Consider the following 20693-nt stretch of genomic DNA (forward strand, 5'->3'; position numbering starts at 1 on the left):
AGCCCCTCCCACCGTGGCCATTTCGAAAAAAGCGGTCAAGGATAAAAAAAATTATGAATGGGTGCGGTATTTAAGAAATGCTCTCGCAAATGAATAGTGTGAATGGTGCTATTAAAGTGGGCACCAGAATCTGCTGCTTTTGGCAGTCTCCGGAGAATGCCGACGTGAAATACTTAGTTCTTGTGATGTATTTTCTACCCCTGATAAAGACCCTCGCGATTGTCGTCGTCGTCGTCGTCGTCGTCGGCGCCGCCGCCGCTTTGGTAATAGCGACAACTCGCCATTGTATCACATAGGGTGAGGTACCTTCTGCAAGCGACTGAGATGGCACTAAGCGATTGAAGCTGATTTGCCACCTCTTGTTTGATCAGCGTCATAAGGGCTTGAATGTAACTTGCGATGGGACACAGCAAGAAGTAGCGTCGTACTTTTAGTACAGAAATTTGAGATGGAGAACTGCGTCAAAGATGGGAAATTCATTCTGCCAAGTGTACAAATGGCGAAAATGAAGTGTGTGTGGAGAAGTATACTGCACCAGTGACCGTGTGGCCTAATGGATAAGGCGTCGGACTTCGGATCCGAAGATTGCAGGTTCGAATCCTGTCACGGTCGAGTTTTTCCTGTTCTGCAAAAGATGCATGCTGTTTTACTGTGTTGTTTGACTACTCTAAAACTAGTTGGAAGTTGCTGCTGTCCGCTTCCTGGCTGCAAAACCGGCGTCTACCAGAAGCACAAGCAAGACAAGGGTGATCTGTAGCGAAGTTTTCGGCACAGTGCCGTTCAGGAGAGTTTTTGTTGGAAATACTGCATCTGATTCAGGAGCCAAGGGCTACGCCACAGGCGTCTGCGCACTGTCGAGCATGTGTGTTGAATAATGGTGCTGATAGCCACGTATCATTTCAAGCAGATTTGATGCCTTTCGGAGACAATTTTTCATTGAATAGGATTGTAGCTGATTTGTGGCAGCAGGAAATAAGCTGTAGTCAAAAGAATCTTCAATAGATGGTCGCAGGTCAAATCAGTATTGTATGGCTCGTAACGCGTTGCGTGCAGCCCGGCTAGCTCTGTCGGTAGAGCATGAGACTCTTAATCTCAGGGTCGTGGGTTCGAGCCCCACGCTGGGCGGCGCAAAATTTTGTGTCTACGCGGATCCAACATGCGCCCCTCTCGTGAGCCTTGCGTAATGAACGTAACGGGTTACGACGATGCCTAGCTTCGTATGAATATCAGAGGAACGGTATTTGAAGCTGAAAGTGACTCTGAAATGAAATAAATGTGTTGTTTTGGAATTTTAGTTGTACATCGATATAGTGTGAGATGTGTAGGAAAGCAGCAGCTGTGCTAACTAAATGCAAATAATGGTCGCTCATGCGGTGCGTTTCGAGCTGAAGGGCTCCGATTCACTAGTCTGTAAGAACAAAGTACCCGAAAAGGTCGCTAGGAGGCGCCTCCTTAGCTCAGTGGCAGAGCGCTGGTCTAGTAAACCAGAGGTCGTGAGTTCGATCCTCACAGGAGGCAAATGAATTTTGTAACAGCCCCTCCCACCGTGGCCATTTCGAAAAAAGCGGTCAAGGATAAAAAAAAATTATGAATGGGTGCGGTATTTAAGAAATGCTCTCGCAAATGAATAGTGTGAATGGTGCTATTAAAGTGGGCACCAGAATCTGCTGCTTTTGGCAGTCTCCGGAGAATGCCGACGTGAAATACTTAGTTCTTGTGATGTATTTTCTACCCCTGATAAAGACCCTCGCGATTGTCGTCGTCGTCGTCGTCGTCGTCGGCGCCGCCGCCGCTTTGGTAATAGCGACAACTCGCCATTGTATCACATAGGGTGAGGTACCTTCTGCAAGCGACTGAGATGGCACTAAGCGATTGAAGCTGATTTGCCACCTCTTGTTTGATCAGCGTCATAAGGGCTTGAATGTAACTTGCGATGGGACACAGCAAGAAGTAGCGTCGTACTTTTAGTACAGAAATTTGAGATGGAGAACTGCGTCAAAGATGGGAAATTCATTCTGCCAAGTGTACAAATGGCGAAAATGAAGTGTGTGTGGAGAAGTATACTGCACCAGTGACCGTGTGGCCTAATGGATAAGGCGTCGGACTTCGGATCCGAAGATTGCAGGTTCGAATCCTGTCACGGTCGAGTTTTTCCTGTTCTGCAAAAGATGCATGCTGTTTTACTGTGTTGTTTGACTACTCTAAAACTAGTTGGAAGTTGCTGCTGTCCGCTTCCTGGCTGCAAAACCGGCGTCTACCAGAAGCACAAGCAAGACAAGGGTGATCTGTAGCGAAGTTTTCGGCACAGTGCCGTTCAGGAGAGTTTTTGTTGGAAATACTGCATCTGATTCAGGAGCCAAGGGCTACGCCACAGGCGTCTGCGCACTGTCGAGCATGTGTGTTGAATAATGGTGCTGATAGCCACGTATCATTTCAAGCAGATTTGATGCCTTTCGGAGACAATTTTTCATTGAATAGGATTGTAGCTGATTTGTGGCAGCAGGAAATAAGCTGTAGTCAAAAGAATCTTCAATAGATGGTCGCAGGTCAAATCAGTATTGAATGGCTCGTAACGCGTTGCGTGCAGCCCGGCTAGCTCTGTCGGTAGAGCATGAGACTCTTAATCTCAGGGTCGTGGGTTCGAGCCCCACGCTGGGCGGCGCAAAATTTTGTGTCTACGCGGATCCAACATGCGCCCCTCTCGTGAGCCTTGCGTAATGAACGTAACGGGTTACGACGATGCCTAGCTTCGTATGAATATCAGAGGAACGGTATTTGAAGCTGAAAGTGACTCTGAAATGAAATAAATGTGTTGTTTTGGAATTTTAGTTGTACATCGATATAGTGTGAGATGTGTAGGAAAGCAGCAGCTGTGCTAACTAAATGCAAATAATGGTCGCTCATGCGGTGCGTTTCGAGCTGAAGGGCTCCGATTCACTAGTCTGTAAGAACAAAGTACCCGAAAAGGTCGCTAGGAGGCGCCTCCTTAGCTCAGTGGCAGAGCGCTGGTCTAGTAAACCAGAGGTCGTGAGTTCGATCCTCACAGGAGGCAAATGAATTTTGTAACAGCCCCTCCCACCGTGGCCATTTCGAAAAAAGCGGTCAAGGATAAAAAAAATTATGAATGGGTGCGGTATTTAAGAAATGCTCTCGCAAATGAATAGTGTGAATGGTGCTATTAAAGTGGGCACCAGAATCTGCTGCTTTTGGCAGTCTCCGGAGAATGCCGACGTGAAATACTTAGTTCTTGTGATGTATTTTCTACCCCTGATAAAGACCCTCGCGATTGTCGTCGTCGTCGTCGTCGTCGGCGCCGCCGCCGCTTTGGTAATAGCGACAACTCGCCATTGTATCACATAGGGTGAGGTACCTTCTGCAAGCGACTGAGATGGCACTAAGCGATTGAAGCTGATTTGCCACCTCTTGTTTGATCAGCGTCATAAGGGCTTGAATGTAACTTGCGATGGGACACAGCAAGAAGTAGCGTCGTACTTTTAGTACAGAAATTTGAGATGGAGAACTGCGTCAAAGATGGGAAATTCATTCTGCCAAGTGTACAAATGGCGAAAATGAAGTGTGTGTGGAGAAGTATACTGCACCAGAGACCGTGTGGCCTAATGGATAAGGCGTCGGACTTCGGATCCGAAGATTGCAGGTTCGAATCCTGTCACGGTCGAGTTTTTCCTGTTCTGCAAAAGATGCATGCTGTTTTACTGTGTTGTTTGAGTACTCTAAAACTAGTTGGAAGTTGCTGCTGTCCGCTTCCTGGCTGCAAAACCGGCGTCTACCAGAAGCACAAGCAAGACAAGGGTGATCTGTAGCGAAGTTTTCGGCACAGTGCCGTTCAGGAGAGTTTTTGTTGGAAATACTGCATCTGATTCAGGAGCCAAGGGCTACGCCACAGGCGTCTGCGCACTGTCGAGCATGTGTGTTGAATAATGGTGCTGATAGCCACGTATCATTTCAAGCAGATTTGATGCCTTTCGGAGACAATTTTTCATTGAATAGGATTGTAGCTGATTTGTGGCAGCAGGAAATAAGCTGTAGTCAAAAGAATCTTCAATAGATGGTCGCAGGTCAAATCAGTATTGTATGGCTCGTAACGCGTTGCGTGCTGCCCGGCTAGCTCAGTCGGTAGAGCATGAGACTCTTAATCTCAGGGTCGTGGGTTCGAGCCCCACGCTGGGCGGCGCAAAATTTTGTGTCTACGCGGATCCAACATGCGCCCCTCTCGTGAGCCTTGCGTAATGAACGTAACGGGTTACGACGATGCCTAGCTTCGTATGAATATCAGAGGAACGGTATTTGAAGCTGAAAGTGACTCTGAAATGAAATAAATGTGTTGTTTTGGAATTTTAGTTGTACATCGATATAGTGTGAGATGTGTAGGAAAGCAGCAGCTGTGCTAACTAAATGCAAATAATGGTCGCTCATGCGGTGCGTTTCGAGCTGAAGGGCTCCGATTCACTAGTCTGTAAGAACAAAGTACCCGAAAAGGTCGCTAGGAGGCGCCTCCTTAGCTCAGTGGCAGAGCGCTGGTCTAGTAAACCAGAGGTCGTGAGTTCGATCCTCACAGGAGGCAAATGAATTTTGTAACAGCCCCTCCCACCGTGGCCATTTCGAAAAAAGCGGTCAAGGATAAAAAAAATTATGAATGGGTGCGGTATTTAAGAAATGCTCTCGCAAATGAATAGTGTGAATGGTGCTATTAAAGTGGGCACCAGAATCTGCTGCTTTTGGCAGTCTCCGGAGAATGCCGACGTGAAATACTTAGTTCTTGTGATGTATTTTCTACCCCTGATAAAGACCCTCGCGATTGTCGTCGTCGTCGTCGTCGTCGTCGTCGGCGCCGCCGCCGCTTTGGTAATAGCGACAACTCGCCATTGTATCACATAGGGTGAGGTACCTTCTGCAAGCGACTGAGATGGCACTAAGCGATTGAAGCTGATTTGCCACCTCTTGTTTGATCAGCGTCATAAGGGCTTGAATGTAACTTGCGATGGGACACAGCAAGAAGTAGCGTCGTACTTTTAGTACAGAAATTTGAGATGGAGAACTGCGTCAAAGATGGGAAATTCATTCTGCCAAGTGTACAAATGGCGAAAATGAAGTGTGTGTGGAGAAGTATACTGCACCAGTGACCGTGTGGCCTAATGGATAAGGCGTCGGACTTCGGATCCGAAGATTGCAGGTTCGAATCCTGTCACGGTCGAGTTTTTCCTGTTCTGCAAAAGATGCATGCTGTTTTACTGTGTTGTTTGAGTACTCTAAAACTAGTTGGAAGTTGCTGCTGTCCGCTTCCTGGCTGCAAAACCGGCGTCTACCAGAAGCACAAGCAAGACAAGGGTGATCTGTAGCGAAGTTTTCGGCACAGTGCCGTTCAGGAGAGTTTTTGTTGGAAATACTGCATCTGATTCAGGAGCCAAGGGCTACGCCACAGGCGTCTGCGCACTGTCGAGCATGTGTGTTGAATAATGGTGCTGATAGCCACGTATCATTTCAAGCAGATTTGATGCCTTTCGGAGACAATTTTTCATTGAATAGGATTGTAGCTGATTTGTGGCAGCAGGAAATAAGCTGTAGTCAAAAGAATCTTCAATAGATGGTCGCAGGTCAAATCAGTATTGTATGGCTCGTAACGCGTTGCGTGCAGCCCGGCTAGCTCTGTCGGTAGAGCATGAGACTCTTAATCTCAGGGTCGTGGGTTCGAGCCCCAAGCTGGGCGGCGCAAAATTTTGTGTCTACGCGGATCCAACATGCGCCCCTCTCGTGAGCCTTGCGTAATGAACGTAACGGGTTACGACGATGCCTAGCTTCGTATGAATATCAGAGGAACGGTATTTGAAGCTGAAAGTGACTCTGAAATGAAATAAATGTGTTGTTTTGGAATTTTAGTTGTACATCGATATAGTGTGAGATGTGTAGGAAAGCAGCAGCTGTGCTAACTAAATGCAAATAATGGTCGCTCATGCGGTGCGTTTCGAGCTGAAGGGCTCCGATTCACTAGTCTGTAAGAACAAAGTACCCGAAAAGGTCGCTAGGAGGCGCCTCCTTAGCTCAGTGGCAGAGCGCTGGTCTAGTAAACCAGAGGTCGTGAGTTCGATCCTCACAGGAGGCAAATGAATTTTGTAACAGCCCCTCCCACCGTGGCCATTTCGAAAAAAGCGGTCAAGGATAAAAAAAATTATGAATGGGTGCGGTATTTAAGAAATGCTCTCGCAAATGAATAGTGTGAATGGTGCTATTAAAGTGGGCACCAGAATCTGCTGCTTTTGGCAGTCTCCGGAGAATGCCGACGTGAAATACTTAGTTCTTGTGATGTATTTTCTACCCCTGATAAAGACCCTCGCGATTGTCGTCGTCGTCGTCGTCGTCGGCGCCGCCGCCGCTTTGGTAATAGCGACAACTCGCCATTGTATCACATAGGGTGAGGTACCTTCTGCAAGCGACTGAGATGGCACTAAGCGATTGAAGCTGATTTGCCACCTCTTGTTTGATCAGCGTCATAAGGGCTTGAATGTAACTTGCGATGGGACACAGCAAGAAGTAGCGTCGTACTTTTAGTACAGAAATTTGAGATGGAGAACTGCGTCAAAGATGGGAAATTCATTCTGCCAAGTGTACAAATGGCGAAAATGAAGTGTGTGTGGAGAAGTATACTGCACCAGTGACCGTGTGGCCTAATGGATAAGGCGTCGGACTTCGGATCCGAAGATTGCAGGTTCGAATCCTGTCACGGTCGAGTTTTTCCTGTTCTGCAAAAGATGCATGCTGTTTTACTGTGTTGTTTGAGTACTCTAAAACTAGTTGGAAGTTGCTGCTGTCCGCTTCCTGGCTGCAAAACCGGCGTCTACCAGAAGCACAAGCAAGACAAGGGTGATCTGTAGCGAAGTTTTCGGCACAGTGCCGTTCAGGAGAGTTTTTGTTGGAAATACTGCATCTGATTCAGGAGCCAAGGGCTACGCCACAGGCGTCTGCGCACTGTCGAGCATGTGTGTTGAATAATGGTGCTGATAGCCACGTATCATTTCAAGCAGATTTGATGCCTTTCGGAGACAATTTTTCATTGAATAGGATTGTAGCTGATTTGTGGCAGCAGGAAATAAGCTGTAGTCAAAAGAATCTTCAATAGATGGTCGCAGGTCAAATCAGTATTGTATGGCTCGTAACGCGTTGCGTGCAGCCCGGCTAGCTCAGTCGGTAGAGCATGAGACTCTTAATCTCAGGGTCGTGGGTTCGAGCCCCACGCTGGGCGGCGCAAAATTTTGTGTCTACGCGGATCCAACATGCGCCCCTCTCGTGAGCCTTGCGTAATGAACGTAACGGGTTACGACGATGCCTAGCTTCGTATGAATATCAGAGGAACGGTATTTGAAGCTGAAAGTGACTCTGAAATGAAATAAATGTGTTGTTTTGGAATTTTAGTTGTACATCGATATAGTGTGAGATGTGTAGGAAAGCAGCAGCTGTGCTAACTAAATGCAAATAATGGTCGCTCATGCGGTGCGTTTCGAGCTGAAGGGCTCCGATTCACTAGTCTGTAAGAACAAAGTACCCGAAAAGGTCGCTAGGAGGCGCCTCCTTAGCTCAGTGGCAGAGCGCTGGTCTAGTAAACCAGAGGTCGTGAGTTCGATCCTCACAGGAGGCAAATGAATTTTGTAACAGCCCCTCCCACCGTGGCCATTTCGAAAAAAGCGGTCAAGGATAAAAAAAATTATGAATGGGTGCGGTATTTAAGAAATGCTCTCGCAAATGAATAGTGTGAATGGTGCTATTAAAGTGGGCACCAGAATCTGCTGCTTTTGGCAGTCTCCGGAGAATGCCGACGTGAAATACTTAGTTCTTGTGATGTATTTTCTACCCCTGATAAAGACCCTCGCGATTGTCGTCGTCGTCGTCGTCGGCGGCGCCGCCGCCGCTTTGGTAATAGCGACAACTCGCCATTGTATCACATAGGGTGAGGTACCTTCTGCAAGCGACTGAGATGGCACTAAGCGATTGAAGCTGATTTGCCACCTCTTGTTTGATCAGCGTCATAAGGGCTTGAATGTAACTTGCGATGGGACACAGCAAGAAGTAGCGTCGTACTTTTAGTACAGAAATTTGAGATGGAGAACTGCGTCAAAGATGGGAAATTCATTCTGCCAAGTGTACAAATGGCGAAAATGAAGTGTGTGTGGAGAAGTATACTGCACCAGTGACCGTGTGGCCTAATGGATAAGGCGTCGGACTTCGGATCCGAAGATTGCAGGTTCGAATCCTGTCACGGTCGAGTTTTTCCTGTTCTGCAAAAGATGCATGCTGTTTTACTGTGTTGTTTGAGTACTCTAAAACTAGTTGGAAGTTGCTGCTGTCCGCTTCCTGGCTGCAAAACCGGCGTCTACCAGAAGCACAAGCAAGACAAGGGTGATCTGTAGCGAAGTTTTCGGCACAGTGCCGTTCAGGAGAGTTTTTGTTGGAAATACTGCATCTGATTCAGGAGCCAAGGGCTACGCCACAGGCGTCTGCGCACTGTCGAGCATGTGTGTTGAATAATGGTGCTGATAGCCACGTATCATTTCAAGCAGATTTGATGCCTTTCGGAGACAATTTTTCATTGAATAGGATTGTAGCTGATTTGTGGCAGCAGGAAATAAGCTGTAGTCAAAAGAATCTTCAATAGATGGTCGCAGGTCAAATCAGTATTGTATGGCTCGTAACGCGTTGCGTGCAGCCCGGCTAGCTCAGTCGGTAGAGCATGAGACTCTTAATCTCAGGGTCGTGGGTTCGAGCCCCACGCTGGGCGGCGCAAAATTTTGTGTCTACGCGGATCCAACATGCGCCCCTCTCGTGAGCCTTGCGTAATGAACGTAACGGGTTACGACGATGCCTAGCTTCGTATGAATATCAGAGGAACGGTATTTGAAGCTGAAAGTGACTCTGAAATGAAATAAATGTGTTGTTTTGGAATTTTAGTTGTACATCGATATAGTGTGAGATGTGTAGGAAAGCAGCAGCTGTGCTAACTAAATGCAAATAATGGTCGCTCATGCGGTGCGTTTCGAGCTGAAGGGCTCCGATTCACTAGTCTGTAAGAACAAAGTACCCGAAAAGGTCGCTAGGAGGCGCCTCCTTAGCTCAGTGGCAGAGCGCTGGTCTAGTAAACCAGAGGTCGTGAGTTCGATCCTCACAGGAGGCAAATGAATTTTGTAACAGCCCCTCCCACCGTGGCCATTTCGAAAAAAGCGGTCAAGGATAAAAAAAATTATGAATGGGTGCGGTATTTAAGAAATGCTCTCGCAAATGAATAGTGTGAATGGTGCTATTAAAGTGGGCACCAGAATCTGCTGCTTTTGGCAGTCTCCGGAGAATGCCGACGTGAAATACTTAGTTCTTGTGATGTATTTTCTACCCCTGATAAAGACCCTCGCGATTGTCGTCGTCGTCGTCGTCGGCGCCGCCGCCGCTTTGGTAATAGCGACAACTCGCCATTGTATCACATAGGGTGAGGTACCTTCTGCAAGCGACTGAGATGGCACTAAGCGATTGAAGCTGATTTGCCACCTCTTGTTTGATCAGCGTCATAAGGGCTTGAATGTAACTTGCGATGGGACACAGCAAGAAGTAGCGTCGTACTTTTAGTACAGAAATTTGAGATGGAGAACTGCGTCAAAGATGGGAAATTCATTCTGCCAAGTGTACAAATGGCGAAAATGAAGTGTGTGTGGAGAAGTATACTGCACCAGTGACCGTGTGGCCTAATGGATAAGGCGTCGGACTTCGGATCCGAAGATTGCAGGTTCGAATCCTGTCACGGTCGAGTTTTTCCTGTTCTGCAAAAGATGCATGCTGTTTTACTGTGTTGTTTGAGTACTCTAAAACTAGTTGGAAGTTGCTGCTGTCCGCTTCCTGGCTGCAAAACCGGCGTCTACCAGAAGCACAAGCAAGACAAGGGTGATCTGTAGCGAAGTTTTCGGCACAGTGCCGTTCAGGAGAGTTTTTGTTGGAAATACTGCATCTGATTCAGGAGCCAAGGGCTACGCCACAGGCGTCTGCGCACTGTCGAGCATGTGTGTTGAATAATGGTGCTGATAGCCACGTATCATTTCAAGCAGATTTGATGCCTTTCGGAGACAATTTTTCATTGAATAGGATTGTAGCTGATTTGTGGCAGCAGGAAATAAGCTGTAGTCAAAAGAATCTTCAATAGATGGTCGCAGGTCAAATCAGTATTGTATGGCTCGTAACGCGTTGCGTGCAGCCCGGCTAGCTCAGTCGGTAGAGCATGAGACTCTTAATCTCAGGGTCGTGGGTTCGAGCCCCACGCTGGGCGGCGCAAAATTTTGTGTCTACGCGGATCCAACATGCGCCCCTCTCGTGAGCCTTGCGTAATGAACGTAACGGGTTACGACGATGCCTAGCTTCGTATGAATATCAGAGGAACGGTATTTGAAGCTGAAAGTGACTCTGAAATGAAATAAATGTGTTGTTTTGGAATTTTAGTTGTACATCGATATAGTGTGAGATGTGTAGGAAAGCAGCAGCTGTGCTAACTAAATGCAAATAATGGTCGCTCATGCGGTGCGTTTCGAGCTGAAGGGCTCCGATTCACTAGTCTGTAAGAACAAAGTACCCGAAAAGGTCGCTAGGAGGCGCCTCCTTAGCTCAGTGGCAGAGCGCTGGTCTAGTAAACCAGAGGTCGTGAGTTCGATCCTCACAGGAGGCAAATGAATTTTGTAACAGCCCCTCCCACCGTGGCCATTTCGAAAAAAGCGGTCAAGGATAAAAAAAATTATGAATGGGTGCGGTATTTAAGAAATGCTCTCGCAAATGAATAGTGTGAATGGTGCTATTAAAGTGGGCACCAGAATCTGCTGCTTTTGGCAGTCTCCGGAGAATGCCGACGTGAAATACTTAGTTCTTGTGATGTATTTTCTACCCCTGATAAAGACCCTCGCGATTGTCGTCGTCGTCGTCGTCGGCGCCGCCGCCGCTTTGGTAATAGCGACAACTCGCCATTGTATCACATAGGGTGAGGTACCTTCTGCAAGCGACTGAGATGGCACTAAGCGATTGAAGCTGATTTGCCACCTCTTGTTTGATCAGCGTCATAAGGGCTTGAATGTAACTTGCGATGGGACACAGCAAGAAGTAGCGTCGTACTTTTAGTACAGAAATTTGAGATGGAGAACTGCGTCAAAGATGGGAAATTCATTCTGCCAAGTGTACAAATGGCGAAAATGAAGTGTGTGTGGAGAAGTATACTGCACCAGTGACCGTGTGGCCTAATGGATAAGGCGTCGGACTTCGGATCCGAAGATTGCAGGTTCGAATCCTGTCACGGTCGAGTTTTTCCTGTTCTGCAAAAGATGCATGCTGTTTTACTGTGTTGTTTGAGTACTCTAAAACTAGTTGGAAGTTGCTGCTGTCCGCTTCCTGGCTGCAAAACCGGCGTCTACCAGAAGCACAAGCAAGACAAGGGTGATCTGTAGCGAAGTTTTCGGCACAGTGCCGTTCAGGAGAGTTTTTGTTGGAAATACTGCATCTGATTCAGGAGCCAAGGGCTACGCCACAGGCGTCTGCGCACTGTCGAGCATGTGTGTTGAATAATGGTGCTGATAGCCACGTATCATTTCAAGCAGATTTGATGCCTTTCGGAGACAATTTTTCATTGAATAGGATTGTAGCTGATTTGTGGCAGCAGGAAATAAGCTGTAGTCAAAAGAATCTTCAATAGATGGTCGCAGGTCAAATCAGTATTGTATGGCTCGTAACGCGTTGCGTGCAGCCCGGCTAGCTCTGTCGGTAGAGCATGAGACTCTTAATCTCAGGGTCGTGGGTTCGAGCCCCACGCTGGGCGGCGCAAAATTTTGTGTCTACGCGGATCCAACATGCGCCCCTCTCGTGAGCCTTGCGTAATGAACGTAACGGGTTACGACGATGCCTAGCTTCGTATGAATATCAGAGGAACGGTATTTGAAGCTGAAAGTGACTCTGAAATGAAATAAATGTGTTGTTTTGGAATTTTAGTTGTACATCGATATAGTGTGAGATGTGTAGGAAAGCAGCAGCTGTGCTAACTAAATGCAAATAATGGTCGCTCATGCGGTGCGTTTCGAGCTGAAGGGCTCCGATTCACTAGTCTGTAAGAACAAAGTACCCGAAAAGGTCGCTAGGAGGCGCCTCCTTAGCTCAGTGGCAGAGCGCTGGTCTAGTAAACCAGAGGTCGTGAGTTCGATCCTCACAGGAGGCAAATGAATTTTGTAACAGCCCCTCCCACCGTGGCCATTTCGAAAAAAGCGGTCAAGGATAAAAAAAATTATGAATGGGTGCGGTATTTAAGAAATGCTCTCGCAAATGAATAGTGTGAATGGTGCTATTAAAGTGGGCACCAGAATCTGCTGCTTTTGGCAGTCTCCGGAGAATGCCGACGTGAAATACTTAGTTCTTGTGATGTATTTTCTACCCCTGATAAAGACCCTCGCGATTGTCGTCGTCGTCGTCGTCGGCGCCGCCGCCGCTTTGGTAATAGCGACAACTCGCCATTGTATCACATAGGGTGAGGTACCTTCTGCAAGCGACTGAGATGGCACTAAGCGATTGAAGCTGATTTGCCACCTCTTGTTTGATCAGCGTCATAAGGGCTTGAATGTAACTTGCGATGGGACACAGCAAGAAGTAGCGTCGTACTTTTAGTACAGAAATTTGAGATGGAGAACTGCGTCAAAGATGGGAAATTCATTCTGCCAAGTGTACAAATGGCGAAAATGAAGTGTGTGTGGAGAAGTATACTGCACCAGTGACCGTGTGGCCTAATGGATAAGGCGTCGGACTTCGGATCCGAAGATTGCAGGTTCGAATCCTGTCACGGTCGAGTTTTTCCTGTTCTGCAAAAGATGCATGCTGTTTTACTGTGTTGTTTGAGTACTCTAAAACTAGTTGGAAGTTGCTGCTGTCCGCTTCCTGGCTGCAAAACCGGCGTCTACCAGAAGCACAAGCAAGACAAGGGTGATCTGTAGCGAAGTTTTCGGCACAGTGCCGTTCAGGAGAGTTTTTGTTGGAAATACTGCATCTGATTCAGGAGCCAAGGGCTACGCCACAGGCGTCTGCGCACTGTCGAGCATGTGTGTTGAATAATGGTGCTGATAGCCACGTATCATTTCAAGCAGATTTGATGCCTTTCGGAGACAATTTTTCATTGAATAGGATTGTAGCTGATTTGTGGCAGCAGGAAATAAGCTGTAGTCAAAAGAATCTTCAATAGATGGTCGCAGGTCAAATCAGTATTGTATGGCTCGTAACGCGTTGCGTGCAGCCCGGCTAGCTCAGTCGGTAGAGCATGAGACTCTTAATCTCAGGGTCGTGGGTTCGAGCCCCACGCTGGGCGGCGCAAAATTTTGTGTCTACGCGGATCCAACATGCGCCCCTCTCGTGAGCCTTGCGTAATGAACGTAACGGGTTACGACGATGCCTAGCTTCGTATGAATATCAGAGGAACGGTATTTGAAGCTGAAAGTGACTCTGAAATGAAATAAATGTGTTGTTTTGGAATTTTAGTTGTACATCGATATAGTGTGAGATGTGTAGGAAAGCAGCAGCTGTGCTAACTAAATGCAAATAATGGTCGCTCATGCGGTGCGTTTCGAGCTGAAGGGCTCCGATTCACTAGTCTGTAAGAACAAAGTACCCGAAAAGGTCGCTAGGAGGCGCCTCCTTAGCTCAGTGGCAGAGCGCTGGTCTAGTAAACCAGAGGTCGTGAGTTCGATCCTCACAGGAGGCAAATGAATTTTGTAACAGCCCCTCCCACCGTGGCCATTTCGAAAAAAGCGGTCAAGGATAAAAAAAATTATGAATGGGTGCGGTATTTAAGAAATGCTCTCGCAAATGAATAGTGTGAATGGTGCTATTAAAGTGGGCACCAGAATCTGCTGCTTTTGGCAGTCTCCGGAGAATGCCGACGTGAAATACTTAGTTCTTGTGATGTATTTTCTACCCCTGATAAAGACCCTCGCGATTGTCGTCGTCGTCGTCGTCGGCGCCGCCGCCGCTTTGGTAATAGCGACAACTCGCCATTGTATCACATAGGGTGAGGTACCTTCTGCAAGCGACTGAGATGGCACTAAGCGATTGAAGCTGATTTGCCACCTCTTGTTTGATCAGCGTCATAAGGGCTTGAATGTAACTTGCGATGGGACACAGCAAGAAGTAGCGTCGTACTTTTAGTACAGAAATTTGAGATGGAGAACTGCGTCAAAGATGGGAAATTCATTCTGCCAAGTGTACAAATGGCGAAAATGAAGTGTGTGTGGAGAAGTATACTGCACCAGTGACCGTGTGGCCTAATGGATAAGGCGTCGGACTTCGGATCCGAAGATTGCAGGTTCGAATCCTGTCACGGTCGAGTTTTTCCTGTTCTGCAAAAGATGCATGCTGTTTTACTGTGTTGTTTGAGTACTCTAAAACTAGTTGGAAGTTGCTGCTGTCCGCTTCCTGGCTGCAAAACCGGCGTCTACCAGAAGCACAAGCAAGACAAGGGTGATCTGTAGCGAAGTTTTCGGCACAGTGCCGTTCAGGAGAGTTTTTGTTGGAAATACTGCATCTGATTCAGGAGCCAAGGGCTACGCCACAGGCGTCTGCGCACTGTCGAGCATGTGTGTTGAATAATGGTGCTGATAGCCACGTATCATTTCAAGCAGATTTGATGCCTTTCGGAGACAATTTTTCATTGAATAGGATTGTAGCTGATTTGTGGCAGCAGGAAATAAGCTGTAGTCAAAAGAATCTTCAATAGATGGTCGCAGGTCAAATCAGTATTGTATGGCTCGTAACGCGTTGCGTGCAGCCCGGCTAGCTCTGTCGGTAGAGCATGAGACTCTTAATCTCAGGGTCGTGGGTTCGAGCCCCACGCTGGGCGGCGCAAAATTTTGTGTCTACGCGGATCCAACATGCGCCCCTCTCGTGAGCCTTGCGTAATGAACGTAACGGGTTACGACGATGCCTAGCTTCGTATGAATATCAGAGGAACGGTATTTGAAGCTGAAAGTGACTCTGAAATGAAATAAATGTGTTGTTTTGGAATTTTAGTTGTACATCGATATAGTGTGAGATGTGTAGGAAAGCAGCAGCTGTGCTAACTAAATGCAAATAATGGTCGCTCATGCGGTGCGTTTCGAGCTGAAGGGCTCCGATTCACTAGTCTGTAAGAACAAAGTACCCGAAAAGGTCGCTAGGAGGCGCCTCCTTAGCTCAGTGGCAGAGCGCTGGTCTAGTAAACCAGAGGTCGTGAGTTCGATCCTCACAGGAGGCAAATGAATTTTGTAACAGCCCCTCCCACCGTGGCCATTTCGAAAAAAGCGGTCAAGGATAAAAAAAATTATGAATGGGTGCGGTATTTAAGAAATGCTCTCGCAAATGAATAGTGTGAATGGTGCTATTAAAGTGGGCACCAGAATCTGCTGCTTTTGGCAGTCTCCGGAGAATGCCGACGTGAAATACTTAGTTCTTGTGATGTATTTTCTACCCCTGATAAAGACCCTCGCGATTGTCGTCGTCGTCGTCGTCGGCGCCGCCGCCGCTTTGGTAATAGCGACAACTCGCCATTGTATCACATAGGGTGAGGTACCTTCTGCAAGCGACTGAGATGGCACTAAGCGATTGAAGCTGATTTGCCACCTCTTGTTTGATCAGCGTCATAAGGGCTTGAATGTAACTTGCGATGGGACACAGCAAGAAGTAGCGTCGTACTTTTAGTACAGAAATTTGAGATGGAGAACTGCGTCAAAGATGGGAAATTCATTCTGCCAAGTGTACAAATGGCGAAAATGAAGTGTGTGTGGAGAAGTATACTGCACCAGTGACCGTGTGGCCTAATGGATAAGGCGTCGGACTTCGGATCCGAAGATTGCAGGTTCGAATCCTGTCACGGTCGAGTTTTTCCTGTTCTGCAAAAGATGCATGCTGTTTTACTGTGTTGTTTGAGTACTCTAAAACTAGTTGGAAGTTGCTGCTGTCCGCTTCCTGGCTGCAAAACCGGCGTCTACCAGAAGCACAAGCAAGACAAGGGTGATCTGTAGCGAAGTTTTCGGCACAGTGCCGTTCAGGAGAGTTTTTGTTGGAAATACTGCATCTGATTCAGGAGCCAAGGGCTACGCCACAGGCGTCTGCGCACTGTCGAGCATGTGTGTTGAATAATGGTGCTGATAGCCACGTATCATTTCAAGCAGATTTGATGCCTTTCGGAGACAATTTTTCATTGAATAGGATTGTAGCTGATTTGTGGCAGCAGGAAATAAGCTGTAGTCAAAAGAATCTTCAATAGATGGTCGCAGGTCAAATCAGTATTGTATGGCTCGTAACGCGTTGCGTGCAGCCCGGCTAGCTCTGTCGGTAGAGCATGAGACTCTTAATCTCAGGGTCGTGGGGTTCGAGCCCCACGCTGGGCGGCGCAAAATTTTGTGTCTACGCGGATCCAACATGCGCCCCTCTCGTGAGCCTTGCGTAATGAACGTAACGGGTTACGACGATGCCTAGCTTCGTATGAATATCAGAGGAACGGTATTTGAAGCTGAAAGTGACTCTGAAATGAAATAAATGTGTTGTTTTGGAATTTTAGTTGTACATCGATATAGTGTGAGATGTGTAGGAAAGCAGCAGCTGTGCTAACTAAATGCAAATAATGGTCGCTCATGCGGTGCGTTTCGAGCTGAAGGGCTCCGATTCACTAGTCTGTAAGAACAAAGTACCCGAAAAGGTCGCTAGGAGGCGCCTCCTTAGCTCAGTGGCAGAGCGCTGGTCTAGTAAACCAGAGTCGTGAGTTCGATCCTCACAGGAGGCAAATGAATTTTGTAACAGCCCCTCCCACCGTGGCCATTTCGAAAAAAGCGGTCAAGGATAAAAAAAATTATGAATGGGTGCGGTATTTAAGAAATGCTCTCGCAAATGAATAGTGTGAATGGTGCTATTAAAGTGGGCACCAGAATCTGCTGCTTTTGGCAGTCTCCGGAGAATGCCGACGTGAAATACTTAGTTCTTGTGATGTATTTTCTACCCCTGATAAAGACCCTCGCGATTGTCGTCGTCGTCGTCGTCGTCGGCGCCGCCGCCGCTTTGGTAATAGCGACAACTCGCCATTGTATCACATAGGGTGAGGTACCTTCTGCAAGCGACTGAGATGGCACTAAGCGATTGAAGCTGATTTGCCACCTCTTGTTTGATCAGCGTCATAAGGGCTTGAATGTAACTTGCGATGGGACACAGCAAGAAGTAGCGTCGTACTTTTAGTACAGAAATTTGAGATGGAGAACTGCGTCAAAGATGGGAAATTCATTCTGCCAAGTGTACAAATGGCGAAAATGAAGTGTGTGTGGAGAAGTATACTGCACCAGTGACCGTGTGGCCTAATGGATAAGGCGTCGGACTTCGGATCCGAAGATTGCAGGTTCGAATCCTGTCACGGTCGAGTTTTTCCTGTTCTGCAAAAGATGCATGCTGTTTTACTGTGTTGTTTGAGTACTCTAAAACTAGTTGGAAGTTGCTGCTGTCCGCTTCCTGGCTGCAAAACCGGCGTCTACCAGAAGCACAAGCAAGACAAGGGTGATCTGTAGCGAAGTTTTCGGCACAGTGCCGTTCAGGAGAGTTTTTGTTGGAAATACTGCATCTGATTCAGGAGCCAAGGGCTACGCCACAGGCGTCTGCGCACTGTCGAGCATGTGTGTTGAATAATGGTGCTGATAGCCACGTATCATTTCAAGCAGATTTGATGCCTTTCGGAGACAATTTTTCATTGAATAGGATTGTAGCTGATTTGTGGCAGCAGGAAATAAGCTGTAGTCAAAAGAATCTTCAATAGATGGTCGCAGGTCAAATCAGTATTGTATGGCTCGTAACGCGTTGCGTGCAGCCCGGCTAGCTCAGTCGGTAGAGCATGAGACTCTTAATCTCAGGGTCGTGGGTTCGAGCCCCACGCTGGGCGGCGCAAAATTTTGTGTCTACGCGGATCCAACATGCGCCCCTCTCGTGAGCCTTGCGTAATGAACGTAACGGGTTACGACGATGCCTAGCTTCGTATGAATATCAGAGGAACGGTATTTGAAGCTGAAAGTGACTCTGAAATGAAATAAATGTGTTGTTTTGGAATTTTAGTTGTACATCGATATAGTGTGAGATGTGTAGGAAAGCAGCAGCTGTGCTAACTAAATGCAAATAATGGTCGCTCATGCGGTGCGTTTCGAGCTGAAGGGCTCCGATTCACTAGTCTGTAAGAACAAAGTACCCGAAAAGGTCGCTAGGAGGCGCCTCCTTAGCTCAGTGGCAGAGCGCTGGTCTAGTAAACCAGAGGTCGTGAGTTCGATCCTCACAGGAGGCAAATGAATTTTGTAACAGCCCCTCCCACCGTGGCCATTCGAAAAAAGCGGTCAAGGATAAAAAAAATTATGAATGGGTGCGGTATTTAAGAAATGCTCTCGCAAATGAATAGTGTGAATGGTGCTATTAAAGTGGGCACCAGAATCTGCTGCTTTTGGCAGTCTCCGGAGAATGCCGACGTGAAATACTTAGTTCTTGTGATGTATTTTCTACCCCTGATAAGACCCTCGCGATTGTCGTCGTCGTCGTCGTCGGCGCCGCCGCCGCTTTGGTAATAGCGACAACTCGCCATTGTATCACATAGGGTGAGGTACCTTCTGCAAGCGACTGAGATGGCACTAAGCGATTGAAGCTGATTTGCCACCTCTTGTTTGATCAGCGTCATAAGGGCTTGAATGTAACTTGCGATGGGACACAGCAAGAAGTAGCGTCGTACTTTTAGTACAGAAATTTGAGATGGAGAACTGCGTCAAAGATGGGAAATTCATTCTGCCAAGTGTACAAATGGCGAAAATGAAGTGTGTGTGGAGAAGTATACTGCACCAGTGACCGTGTGGCCTAATGGATAAGGCGTCGGACTTCGGATCCGAAGATTGCAGGTTCGAATCCTGTCACGGTCGAGTTTTTCCTGTTCTGCAAAAGATGCATGCTGTTTTACTGTGTTGTTTGAGTACTCTAAAACTAGTTGGAAGTTGCTGCTGTCCGCTTCCTGGCTGCAAAACCGGCGTCTACCAGAAGCACAAGCAAGACAAGGGTGATCTGTAGCGAAGTTTTCGGCACAGTGCCGTTCAGGAGAGTTTTTGTTGGAAATACTGCATCTGATTCAGGAGCCAAGGGCTACGCCACAGGCGTCTGCGCACTGTCGAGCATGTGTGTTGAATAATGGTGCTGATAGCCACGTATCATTTCAAGCAGATTTGATGCCTTTCGGAGACAATTTTTCATTGAATAGGATTGTAGCTGATTTGTGGCAGCAGGAAATAAGCTGTAGTCAAAAGAATCTTCAATAGATGGTCGCAGGTCAAATCAGTATTGTATGGCTCGTAACGCGTTGCGTGCAGCCCGGCTAGCTCTGTCGGTAGAGCATGAGACTCTTAATCTCAGGGTCGTGGGTTCGAGCCCCACGCTGGGCGGCGCAAAATTTTGTGTCTACGCGGATCCAACATGCGCCCCTCTCGTGAGCCTTGCGTAATGAACGTAACGGGTTACGACGATGCCTAGCTTCGTATGAATATCAGAGGAACGGTATTTGAAGCTGAAAGTGACTCTGAAATGAAATAAATGTGTTGTTTTGGAATTTTAGTTGTACATCGATATAGTGTGAGATGTGTAGGAAAGCAGCAGCTGTGCTAACTAAATGCAAATAATGGTCGCTCATGCGGTGCGTTTCGAGCTGAAGGGCTCCGATTCACTAGTCTGTAAGAACAAAGTACCCGAAAAGGTCGCTAGGAGGCGCCTCCTTAGCTCAGTGGCAGAGCGCTGGTCTAGTAAACCAGAGGTCGTGAGTTCGATCCTCACAGGAGGCAAATGAATTTTGTAACAGCCCCTCCCACCGTGGCCATTTCGAAAAAAGCGGTCAAGGATAAAAAAATTATGAATGGGTGCGGTATTTAAGAAATGCTCTCGCAAATGAATAGTGTGAATGGTGCTATTAAAGTGGGCACCAGAATCTGCTGCTTTTGGCAGTCTCCGGAGAATGCCGACGTGAAATACTTAGTTCTTGTGATGTATTTTCTACCCCTGATAAAGACCCTCGCGATTGTCGTCGTCGTCGTCGTCGTCGGCGCCGCCGCCGCTTTGGTAATAGCGACAACTCGCCATTGTATCACATAGGGTGAGGTACCTTCTGCAAGCGACTGAGATGGCACTAAGCGATTGAAGCTGATTTGCCACCTCTTGTTTGATCAGCGTCATAAGGGCTTGAATGTAACTTGCGATGGGACACAGCAAGAAGTAGCGTCGTACTTTTAGTACAGAAATTTGAGATGGAGAACTGCGTCAAAGATGGGAAATTCATTCTGCAAGTGTACAAATGGCGAAAATGAAGTGTGTGTGGAGAAGTATACTGCACCAGTGACCGTGTGGCCTAATGGATAAGGCGTCGGACTTCGGATCCGAAGATTGCAGGTTCGAATCCTGTCACGGTCGAGTTTTTCCTGTTCTGCAAAAGATGCATGCTGTTTTACTGTGTTGTTTGAGTACTCTAAAACTAGTTGGAAGTTGCTGCTGTCCGCTTCCTGGCTGCAAAACCGGCGTCTACCAGAAGCACAAGCAAGACAAGGGTGATCTGTAGCGAAGTTTTCGGCACAGTGCCGTTCAGGAGAGTTTTTGTTGGAAATACTGCATCTGAT

At 47.4% G+C, this 20693-nt stretch overlaps 40 non-coding genes across 40 annotated transcripts; all 40 read left to right on the plus strand.

The window, feature by feature from the left end:
• Positions 1-539: 539 nt before the first annotated feature.
• Trnar-ucg (transfer RNA arginine (anticodon UCG)) lies at positions 540-612 on the plus strand. The gene has a single exon. It is a non-coding gene; the product is annotated as a tRNA-Arg (tRNA).
• Positions 613-1052: 440 nt separating this feature from the next.
• On the plus strand, positions 1053-1125 carry Trnak-cuu (transfer RNA lysine (anticodon CUU)). The gene has a single exon. It is a non-coding gene; the product is annotated as a tRNA-Lys (tRNA).
• Positions 1126-1446: 321 nt separating this feature from the next.
• On the plus strand, positions 1447-1518 carry Trnat-agu (transfer RNA threonine (anticodon AGU)). Its single transcript has one exon. It is a non-coding gene; the product is annotated as a tRNA-Thr (tRNA).
• A 555-nt stretch (positions 1519-2073) lies between these two features.
• Trnar-ucg (transfer RNA arginine (anticodon UCG)) lies at positions 2074-2146 on the plus strand. The gene has a single exon. It is a non-coding gene; the product is annotated as a tRNA-Arg (tRNA).
• Positions 2147-2586: 440 nt separating this feature from the next.
• Positions 2587-2659, plus strand: Trnak-cuu (transfer RNA lysine (anticodon CUU)). The gene has a single exon. It is a non-coding gene; the product is annotated as a tRNA-Lys (tRNA).
• A 321-nt stretch (positions 2660-2980) lies between these two features.
• On the plus strand, positions 2981-3052 carry Trnat-agu (transfer RNA threonine (anticodon AGU)). The gene has a single exon. It is a non-coding gene; the product is annotated as a tRNA-Thr (tRNA).
• A 551-nt stretch (positions 3053-3603) lies between these two features.
• Positions 3604-3676, plus strand: Trnar-ucg (transfer RNA arginine (anticodon UCG)). Its single transcript has one exon. It is a non-coding gene; the product is annotated as a tRNA-Arg (tRNA).
• Positions 3677-4116: 440 nt separating this feature from the next.
• Positions 4117-4189, plus strand: Trnak-cuu (transfer RNA lysine (anticodon CUU)). Its single transcript has one exon. It is a non-coding gene; the product is annotated as a tRNA-Lys (tRNA).
• Positions 4190-4510: 321 nt separating this feature from the next.
• Positions 4511-4582, plus strand: Trnat-agu (transfer RNA threonine (anticodon AGU)). The gene has a single exon. It is a non-coding gene; the product is annotated as a tRNA-Thr (tRNA).
• Positions 4583-5139: 557 nt separating this feature from the next.
• Trnar-ucg (transfer RNA arginine (anticodon UCG)) lies at positions 5140-5212 on the plus strand. Its single transcript has one exon. It is a non-coding gene; the product is annotated as a tRNA-Arg (tRNA).
• A 440-nt stretch (positions 5213-5652) lies between these two features.
• Trnak-cuu (transfer RNA lysine (anticodon CUU)) lies at positions 5653-5725 on the plus strand. Its single transcript has one exon. It is a non-coding gene; the product is annotated as a tRNA-Lys (tRNA).
• Positions 5726-6046: 321 nt separating this feature from the next.
• Positions 6047-6118, plus strand: Trnat-agu (transfer RNA threonine (anticodon AGU)). Its single transcript has one exon. It is a non-coding gene; the product is annotated as a tRNA-Thr (tRNA).
• A 551-nt stretch (positions 6119-6669) lies between these two features.
• Positions 6670-6742, plus strand: Trnar-ucg (transfer RNA arginine (anticodon UCG)). Its single transcript has one exon. It is a non-coding gene; the product is annotated as a tRNA-Arg (tRNA).
• Positions 6743-7182: 440 nt separating this feature from the next.
• On the plus strand, positions 7183-7255 carry Trnak-cuu (transfer RNA lysine (anticodon CUU)). Its single transcript has one exon. It is a non-coding gene; the product is annotated as a tRNA-Lys (tRNA).
• A 321-nt stretch (positions 7256-7576) lies between these two features.
• Positions 7577-7648, plus strand: Trnat-agu (transfer RNA threonine (anticodon AGU)). The gene has a single exon. It is a non-coding gene; the product is annotated as a tRNA-Thr (tRNA).
• A 551-nt stretch (positions 7649-8199) lies between these two features.
• On the plus strand, positions 8200-8272 carry Trnar-ucg (transfer RNA arginine (anticodon UCG)). Its single transcript has one exon. It is a non-coding gene; the product is annotated as a tRNA-Arg (tRNA).
• A 440-nt stretch (positions 8273-8712) lies between these two features.
• Positions 8713-8785, plus strand: Trnak-cuu (transfer RNA lysine (anticodon CUU)). Its single transcript has one exon. It is a non-coding gene; the product is annotated as a tRNA-Lys (tRNA).
• Positions 8786-9106: 321 nt separating this feature from the next.
• Positions 9107-9178, plus strand: Trnat-agu (transfer RNA threonine (anticodon AGU)). Its single transcript has one exon. It is a non-coding gene; the product is annotated as a tRNA-Thr (tRNA).
• A 548-nt stretch (positions 9179-9726) lies between these two features.
• Positions 9727-9799, plus strand: Trnar-ucg (transfer RNA arginine (anticodon UCG)). The gene has a single exon. It is a non-coding gene; the product is annotated as a tRNA-Arg (tRNA).
• A 440-nt stretch (positions 9800-10239) lies between these two features.
• Trnak-cuu (transfer RNA lysine (anticodon CUU)) lies at positions 10240-10312 on the plus strand. Its single transcript has one exon. It is a non-coding gene; the product is annotated as a tRNA-Lys (tRNA).
• A 321-nt stretch (positions 10313-10633) lies between these two features.
• Trnat-agu (transfer RNA threonine (anticodon AGU)) lies at positions 10634-10705 on the plus strand. Its single transcript has one exon. It is a non-coding gene; the product is annotated as a tRNA-Thr (tRNA).
• A 548-nt stretch (positions 10706-11253) lies between these two features.
• Positions 11254-11326, plus strand: Trnar-ucg (transfer RNA arginine (anticodon UCG)). The gene has a single exon. It is a non-coding gene; the product is annotated as a tRNA-Arg (tRNA).
• Positions 11327-11766: 440 nt separating this feature from the next.
• On the plus strand, positions 11767-11839 carry Trnak-cuu (transfer RNA lysine (anticodon CUU)). Its single transcript has one exon. It is a non-coding gene; the product is annotated as a tRNA-Lys (tRNA).
• A 321-nt stretch (positions 11840-12160) lies between these two features.
• On the plus strand, positions 12161-12232 carry Trnat-agu (transfer RNA threonine (anticodon AGU)). The gene has a single exon. It is a non-coding gene; the product is annotated as a tRNA-Thr (tRNA).
• A 548-nt stretch (positions 12233-12780) lies between these two features.
• Trnar-ucg (transfer RNA arginine (anticodon UCG)) lies at positions 12781-12853 on the plus strand. Its single transcript has one exon. It is a non-coding gene; the product is annotated as a tRNA-Arg (tRNA).
• Positions 12854-13293: 440 nt separating this feature from the next.
• On the plus strand, positions 13294-13366 carry Trnak-cuu (transfer RNA lysine (anticodon CUU)). Its single transcript has one exon. It is a non-coding gene; the product is annotated as a tRNA-Lys (tRNA).
• Positions 13367-13687: 321 nt separating this feature from the next.
• On the plus strand, positions 13688-13759 carry Trnat-agu (transfer RNA threonine (anticodon AGU)). Its single transcript has one exon. It is a non-coding gene; the product is annotated as a tRNA-Thr (tRNA).
• A 548-nt stretch (positions 13760-14307) lies between these two features.
• Trnar-ucg (transfer RNA arginine (anticodon UCG)) lies at positions 14308-14380 on the plus strand. Its single transcript has one exon. It is a non-coding gene; the product is annotated as a tRNA-Arg (tRNA).
• Positions 14381-14820: 440 nt separating this feature from the next.
• On the plus strand, positions 14821-14893 carry Trnak-cuu (transfer RNA lysine (anticodon CUU)). The gene has a single exon. It is a non-coding gene; the product is annotated as a tRNA-Lys (tRNA).
• A 321-nt stretch (positions 14894-15214) lies between these two features.
• On the plus strand, positions 15215-15286 carry Trnat-agu (transfer RNA threonine (anticodon AGU)). Its single transcript has one exon. It is a non-coding gene; the product is annotated as a tRNA-Thr (tRNA).
• Positions 15287-15834: 548 nt separating this feature from the next.
• Trnar-ucg (transfer RNA arginine (anticodon UCG)) lies at positions 15835-15907 on the plus strand. The gene has a single exon. It is a non-coding gene; the product is annotated as a tRNA-Arg (tRNA).
• A 440-nt stretch (positions 15908-16347) lies between these two features.
• On the plus strand, positions 16348-16421 carry Trnak-cuu (transfer RNA lysine (anticodon CUU)). Its single transcript has one exon. It is a non-coding gene; the product is annotated as a tRNA-Lys (tRNA).
• Positions 16422-16742: 321 nt separating this feature from the next.
• Trnat-agu (transfer RNA threonine (anticodon AGU)) lies at positions 16743-16813 on the plus strand. Its single transcript has one exon. It is a non-coding gene; the product is annotated as a tRNA-Thr (tRNA).
• Positions 16814-17364: 551 nt separating this feature from the next.
• Positions 17365-17437, plus strand: Trnar-ucg (transfer RNA arginine (anticodon UCG)). Its single transcript has one exon. It is a non-coding gene; the product is annotated as a tRNA-Arg (tRNA).
• A 440-nt stretch (positions 17438-17877) lies between these two features.
• On the plus strand, positions 17878-17950 carry Trnak-cuu (transfer RNA lysine (anticodon CUU)). The gene has a single exon. It is a non-coding gene; the product is annotated as a tRNA-Lys (tRNA).
• A 321-nt stretch (positions 17951-18271) lies between these two features.
• Trnat-agu (transfer RNA threonine (anticodon AGU)) lies at positions 18272-18343 on the plus strand. The gene has a single exon. It is a non-coding gene; the product is annotated as a tRNA-Thr (tRNA).
• Positions 18344-18889: 546 nt separating this feature from the next.
• On the plus strand, positions 18890-18962 carry Trnar-ucg (transfer RNA arginine (anticodon UCG)). The gene has a single exon. It is a non-coding gene; the product is annotated as a tRNA-Arg (tRNA).
• Positions 18963-19402: 440 nt separating this feature from the next.
• On the plus strand, positions 19403-19475 carry Trnak-cuu (transfer RNA lysine (anticodon CUU)). Its single transcript has one exon. It is a non-coding gene; the product is annotated as a tRNA-Lys (tRNA).
• A 321-nt stretch (positions 19476-19796) lies between these two features.
• Trnat-agu (transfer RNA threonine (anticodon AGU)) lies at positions 19797-19868 on the plus strand. The gene has a single exon. It is a non-coding gene; the product is annotated as a tRNA-Thr (tRNA).
• Positions 19869-20417: 549 nt separating this feature from the next.
• Positions 20418-20490, plus strand: Trnar-ucg (transfer RNA arginine (anticodon UCG)). The gene has a single exon. It is a non-coding gene; the product is annotated as a tRNA-Arg (tRNA).
• Positions 20491-20693: the final 203 nt, after the last annotated feature.

Source organism: Schistocerca cancellata, unplaced genomic scaffold, assembly GCF_023864275.1.
Source record: "Schistocerca cancellata isolate TAMUIC-IGC-003103 unplaced genomic scaffold, iqSchCanc2.1 HiC_scaffold_1111, whole genome shotgun sequence".
NCBI lineage: Eukaryota > Metazoa > Arthropoda > Insecta > Orthoptera > Acrididae > Schistocerca > Schistocerca cancellata.